At 44.0% G+C, this 7,106-nt stretch overlaps 1 long non-coding RNA gene across 1 annotated transcript; it reads right to left on the minus strand.

Annotated features, from left to right (window-relative positions):
* Nucleotides 1-1,728: 1,728 nt before the first annotated feature.
* On the minus strand, nucleotides 1,729-5,431 carry LOC121014291 (uncharacterized). The gene is made up of 3 exons (XR_005783146.1): nucleotides 5,273-5,431; nucleotides 4,765-4,834; nucleotides 1,729-2,072 (listed from the first exon to the last, which is right to left on the minus strand). It is a non-coding gene; the product is annotated as an uncharacterized LOC121014291 (long non-coding RNA).
* Between the last annotated feature and the right edge of the window lie 1,675 nt (nucleotides 5,432-7,106).

A 7,106-nucleotide genomic window follows, 5' to 3' on the forward strand; every position in this document is an offset into this window, starting at 1 on the left:
TCATAATGCATTGCAACCTTGGATAGATACACCTTTATGTTATGTCAACAGGCGTGCGGGTATCATGAACAGTGGGAGCATTCCTGTAAGGTGTTCCCAGCTAGTGCCCAAAAGTGACTGGGTACCATATAAAAATACCACCTTATGCAGAAATTGAGAGTATCCCTAACCCATCTTCCCCTTAACTAGGTCCCCAAAATACCATGACACAACCAAAGACAGAGGGACTTCATAGTGGATTAGGTTAGAGTTGCATTACCGCAACATGGGCAAAATACATTACGTTCGCAAAGAATATAAACATATGACCATGTGAACACATCGCTAGGGCCTTCCCTAGAGAGTTGGAAAAGGTTATGCAAATGAGGGACCCCAAAACTTACTCTTTATTCATTTCACTCTAAACCTGACCAGGAGGCAGAATTCTAAGATGGTCCTTCCAAGAATTCCTGTGGCTCCATGTACACACCTTCTCACAGTTAATTAGCCCACTAACCCAGCTACCACAGTGAAGGGATTTTACAGATGTAGTTAAAATCCTCCATCAGTAGAGCCTGAGATAGGGAAATTATCTGGATGGGCCTGACCTCATGACACGTGTTCTTTAAAAGCAGAGAGTTTTCTCCAGCAGATCATACAAGAGAAAGTCAGAGAGATACGCACTAACTGTCCTGGAAGAAAGTGACGTAGGTTGCAAACTACCAACGGAAGCCATGTGGCAAGGAACCTCAGGCAGCCTCTAGTTGCTGGGAGCTGTCTCTGGCCATCAACTAGAAGGAGAATGGGGTCTCCAACCTGCCACTTCAGTGAAATAAATTCTACTCTGGTCAACATCAGTGATCCTGGAATAGGACCATGAAGCCAGATAAGACTGAAGCCTCCACTTATACCTTAATTTCATCCCAGTCAGACTCTGAATGGAGAATCCAGTCACACTGTGCCCAAATTTACAGAAACAGTGAAGTAATAAATTTGTATTATTTTGTGGTGCCAGATTTGTGGCAATTTGTCATGCAACAATAGAAAGCTATTAACATGCATTTCTTGGTAGGAGTTACATAGGAGGTAGATTATAAATTGGAGGTGCCCCAAGTCATAGACACAAAACTAGAGAGGCAGAACACATAGCAAAATAAGACAAAGGGGGGTTTATTCACTACAAGGACATTTGGTCTATGGAACACTGACCTGATGGACCCGAAAGGGGACGCAGGGGAAGCAGAGGACTGGAATCACCTTCCCAGAGACGTGAGAGCAGCTGAAAGTGGACATCTGAGGGGTGCAAGAATAATGAACAAGTCAAAAGGAAGTGTTCTTTCTAAGGGACATTTCATGGCGACAGGGAAGAATACTGACTGTGCTTCCAGGGTTGAGATGGGACCAGCACAGAGAGATGTGAGGAGCCATTTGAACCAGGAAAGAACTGTTCTTAGACAAGGATGCTCTAGGAGTCAGCTAACTTTAATCACATCCCCGAACTGAGAGTGTAAAAGAACTATGAGTGGGGCGCCTGGGTGGCTCAGTCAGTTAGGCAGTCAACTTGGGCTCAGGTCATGACCTCGCAGTTCGTGGGTTCGAGCCTGTGTCACGCTCTGTGCTGCCGGCTCAGAACCTGGAGGCTGCTTCGGATTCTGTGTCTCCCTCTGTCTCTGCCCCTCCCCCGATCCTGCTCTGTCTCTCTCTGTCTCTCAAAAATAAACAAACATTAAAAAAAAAAAACCACGAGGAAAATATTAATGGTGATCACATGTAACTGTAAATGTCTGAAAGAGAAGGACGTGCTGAGGGACCAGAGGTGTCATCAGGGAAACAAAGTGGCCTTGGCTTTGATGATTTCTCCAAGGTTCGGGCCCTGAAACTCTTTCATCTTGGAAGCTTAATTTGTTGATCAGATGAAGAGGAAGTGTACCTTCTGGAAGGAGCAGAAGAGGGATATACCAGCAATCAAAGTCTCTGGAAACACATTACGCAAGAAGGCAAATTTTATAATGAGAAATATAATGCCAGGATCCCTGGGATATATCTGTTGTGCAGCCAGCACCCTTCTCTTCCTCTTCTCTTCTGCTTACAAACTGTAAAGGAAAGGTGCCTTGTTAGCTTGGAAATAGTGCAAAGGAGGCCGGTTTAATAGCATCAGACCGTAATGGCTACGTAGGACCATCTTCCCATCCAGGGTACACCTGACACCCCACCTGGAGTCATACATTTGTGTCTCAAATAGCTCTCATGCTATATTTTCTGGCAAGACAGATAACGTGCTGGCATTGAATATCCCTCCAATATGATGTACTTCCTCATAGAGGACATAGGAGCCCCCCGTAGCCTCCTTTATGCTGTATTGAGTGCTGGCCATGTCATGTCTTATATATTTTTTAGTTTTTTTCTTTATTTATTTTTCAAGGGAGGGGCAGAGAAGGAGGGAGAGAGAGAATCCTGCTCTGCGCTGTCAGCACAAGGGGCTTGAACCCACGAACTATGAGATCATGACCTGAACTGAAGGCAAGAGTCAGACATTTAACCGACTGAGCCAGCCAGAGGCCCCCTGTGATGTCTTGCTGATTGGATTTGTGGAGTTGTCCCTTGAGAGCTTGCTTTTGGTCTTGTGGCCGAGTCAGAGTGAAAAGTAGCCAGGCGAGTAAGATCCATGTTTGCTTTTGCCATAGATGTGTGGCCGAGAATGTCATACGTTGCATCAACACGGTCTACGTAAAACCTCTCCTGAGTTATCTCTTTTAGATTTAGGAAAGTTCTCTCCATGAAAGAACTGGCAGGACTCCTTGTTTCTAATAATGAGAGTTGTGCCATTTATCATGTTCTTTTTTTTAACCTGGATGCCAAGAATTTCAAAGCTCATTCTGAAACTTAACCATAGTGACAATGTTATCATTCATTAAGGTTAGCTTACTAGGCCTTTCTATTTTTCAATACTCACAATTTTGTATTTCTGTTTTCTTAGCGTTGTTGTATAACAGTATAAGCCACATCAAAGCCTTTAGGTGTATAGATAAGTTCAGTATGCAAATAAGCCTAGATGGGAACATTACTCAGCAATAAAAAAGAAGAAACCTACAACAACGTGGATGAATCCGAAGGGCATTATGTTGAGCCAGAAAAATTGGTCTCAAAAGGTCACATTCTGTCTGCTTCCATTTATGGAACATTCTGGAAATGACAAAACTACGGAGAAAAACGACAGATGAGTGATTGTCAGGGATTAGGGTGGTTGAAGGAAAGTAACGATTGTAACTGCAAAGGGGTAACTTGGGCAAAATCTTTGTGGTCATGGAGTAGTTTTGTATCTTGACTATAGTGGTGCCTACACCAATCTACACGTGATAAAATGACATACACTTTATGCTAACATCACTTTGTTGGTCTTAGAATTATACTGGAACTCCGTAAGATGTAAGTATTGAGCAAATCTGGGTGGAAGGTATAGGGGACCCTCTGTACTATCTTTGCAACTTCCTGTGTATCTACAATTATTTCAAAATAAAAGAAAGGTTTAAAAAAGTCTCCAACTGGGGCGCCTGGGTGGCGCAGTCGGTTAAGCGTCCGACTTCAGCCAGGTCACGATCTTGCGGTCCGTGAGTTCGAGCCCCGCGTCAGGCTCTGGGCTGATGGCTCGGAGCCTGGAGCCTGTTTCCGATTCTGTGTCTCCCTCTCTCTCTGCCCCTCCCCCGTTCATGCTCTGTCTCTCTCTGTCCCAAAAATAAATAAAAACGTTGAAAAAAATTAAAAAAAAAAAGTCTCCAACTTGTACATTTTACATGGGGATTTTATCGTATATAAATTATACCCCAAATAATGTTGATTACAAAAAGTAAGCATCAGTGTCATAAACTAAGTAATGAATTGTTTACACTGACAAGCTTATTGGAGTGATCCCAAGTTGGGTTTCCTAAAAAGAAAAATAACAGGTTCCTGGGGCGCTGGAGTGGCTCAGTCAGTTAAGCATCTGACTTCAGCTCAGGTCACGTTCTCACAGTTTGTGAGTTCGAGCCCCGCTTTGGGTGAGCCCTGCTTTCTCTCTCTCTCTCTCTCTCTCTCTCTCTCTCTCTCTCTCTCTCCATCTTTCCCTTGCTCGTTTGCACACCCCCCAAAAAAAGAAGAAAAAAAGAGGGATGCCTGGGTGGCTCAGTCGGCTGAGCATCTGACTTCGGCTCAGGTCATGATCTCACATTCGTGGGTTTGAGCCCCACATCCGGCTTTGTGCTGACAGCACAGATCCCCTCCTTGGATCCTGTGTCTCCCTCTCTCTCTGCCCCTTCCCTGCTCGTGCTCTGTCTCTCTGTGACTCTCAAAAAATAAAATAAAACGCTTTAAAAAATTTTTTAAAGAAGAAAAAAGGAAGTAACAGACTCCCGGAAATATCGCGCAATTTGGTTGGTCAAACAACCTCACGAAAACACCTAAGAATATTTACACTCAGCCCTAGTGCTGACTGAGTAGAGCGTAAGCGGTTAGTCTGAATCAGATGGGGTTTATCACCAGAATACAGAATGACAGAAGTGCAAATAGAGCAGAAAGGAAAGCTCTCAGAGGGAAAACAAATGTTTTATCTGCCCAGCCAGCAACATCAAGGCCGAGAGCCAAGCAGAAATGCGGGGGGACGCAGGTCATGGGAGACCCACAGACCACGCGGGCATGCATACACCTCTGAACTAAGAGAGGGGCTGTGGGAACCCGGTCCCAGTTCTCACCCCCCTCCAAATACCTACTGTTCCAAAGGCATGAGGCCATAGCACGAAGTCTGTGACTTACCCAGGTCCCAGGGTGGGGGCAGGGGATGTTGCTAATCAGGATTTCATCTACACTGGAGCCATGAAGCCAGCTGAATGAGGAGGCAATACTGATATGTCACGTTTAAGCTACCCCCAACCACCCTCTTCAGATCACTCCTGGCTAATGCGTTTTTAGAGAGAGTGTCTGGAATTTTTGAGGGCCAGGACTATCCCTGCCACTTTAATGGGTCTAAATCACCAGCTTCTGAGAAGCAGGGAAATGATTCTTGCAGAAATTGCTCAGCATACATGAAAATCTATTGGCCTGATTTGATTTCTAAAAATCAGTCTTCTGACCCAAAACCAGGTAGTGCTCAGGGCCCAGAGATTCCCAATAAAAAAATACAGACTCCAGGACTACCACCGCTGGATCTCAGGAGGTGGGGCCTAGGAATCTACATTTTAACAGGCACCACGGTGCTGTGTAAGCTTCAGCTCACTGGTAGAGTGTAGTTGAAAGCAGCAGACGGGTTCAAAAACCTTTTCACCTGTCGTGTCCTATCACCCCCTGTACAAAGCTGTAGATGTCCGGTAGAACAGACCAGGCGGGATCGTTGCTCCCCAGCCCCCACCTTGCAGCATCCAAACATCATGAAATTACGAGAAGGTACATGGATGCCCAGAGAGCAAGGACAGAACCTGAAGCTTCCACCCACAGCATGGAGCTCAGCATTACTAGTTTTTGAAAAATCTTTGAAGCGCACATGGCTCGAAAGAAATTAATAACGTAATTCTAGACGTCCCCATTTGTTTCCGTAGATACATAACACTGCACAAACAATTTGGTTGCAATTTCAAGGCAGTGGGTTCATGGTCACTTGATCAAACTACGGTGGTTTTCGTAAGAAGGGGACGGGCAGATCGCCCTTCGACGTTTTTGCAAGTGTGACAACTTAAAATTGTAAATTAGCCTGCTTGTCATGATATTTTTAGCTGATTCCTTCTACGTCTAAACACATCTTTAGATATTATTCCCATTACGTTCTCCTCATGATCACAGAGGCTTCTTTTTCAACCAACACAATAGCACAGCTCTGAGACAACTCTGAGACCAAAAAAAAAAAAAAAAAAAAGTAAAGAAACAAGTGTAACATTTAGCTCTTGAGAAAAGTCTGTCGTCAGCAAAGACAGTGCCTCTACATTACTGACACCAAATATACTTCCACAAACCCTGGGCTTCTTGGAAGTTTCACCCTCCTTGTCAAACCCCCAGCACCTTCAATTCAGTTATCTAACCTTGGGGGCGAAAGGGAAAGGGGCGGAGTTGTAAATTCAAAGCAAGCAGGGCAAGAAAACTGGAAAATGCTGATGAATCACAGTGTATTCTGAAAGAGTGAGGTCATGCATTTTTTCCCATGAATAGTTAACTCCCTTTTTACTAAGGGCTACATCATCCATTTTATTTGGGATTATTTTGTTTGGGTGTCAGGGATATTTGCTCCTATGACCACCCTCCCCCCCCCATAGAAACCAACATTTAATCTATAAACACAAGACACTGTATCCTTTGAAGCAGGTAGCCGCAGAGCTGCTCAGCTGTTGCCCTTGACCTTAAGAGAACTTTTATTTTTCTCTCCACTTCTCAGCCCAGATTCTATTTTCATGCCAACGTGACATTGCGGCCTTTCTTATGAAGGGTTTGCTAGCTGTGCTGCACTGGCCAAGCTGTAGCAAAACATTTGATATATATTTAAAATATATGATGTGGGAACTGCAAGGAATTAATTGCTTTGCCAAAATACGCTGCTCTTGATAGAGCCAGCAGTTTGATCGAAACCAGATTATGTATGAAGTGTGTATTGTCAATTACGAAACATGAATCGAAGCAAAGTAAAACAAAGTGATTTATTCCACAAAAAATAGGAGGTAGTCATCAGCTTGTATATCCTAAAAATAGGTACCTTAAAGTATCTGTTTATTTCTAGGACTTAAAATGAACCAGTTCAAAATACTTCTGATGACTGGTGTACGTGAATATACCTTTTTGCTTCTTTCATGCTTTTTACTCAATTACTTATTTTTGAGAGAGAAAGAGACAGACTGTGAGCTGGGCAGGGCCAGACAAAGACAGGGAGACGCAGAAGCTGAAGCAGGCTCCAGGCTCTGAGCTGTCAGCACAGAGCCCGATGTGGGGCTCAAACCCACGAACTGTGAGATCATGACCTGAGCCGAAGTCAGATGCCTAACCCACTGAGCCACCCGGGCTCCCCTATTCAATTAATTTTGAAGGGCCAACTGTATGCCAGGCAGCAGTACAAAGATTGAGAAATACTTCCATTATTATTAAATAATCTAAAGAGGAACTTTTTCACTAATATTTGA

This window comes from Herpailurus yagouaroundi, unplaced genomic scaffold (genome assembly GCF_014898765.1).
Source record: "Herpailurus yagouaroundi ecotype Mexico unplaced genomic scaffold, PumYag 202, whole genome shotgun sequence".
Classification (NCBI taxonomy): Eukaryota; Metazoa; Chordata; class Mammalia; order Carnivora; family Felidae; genus Herpailurus; species Herpailurus yagouaroundi.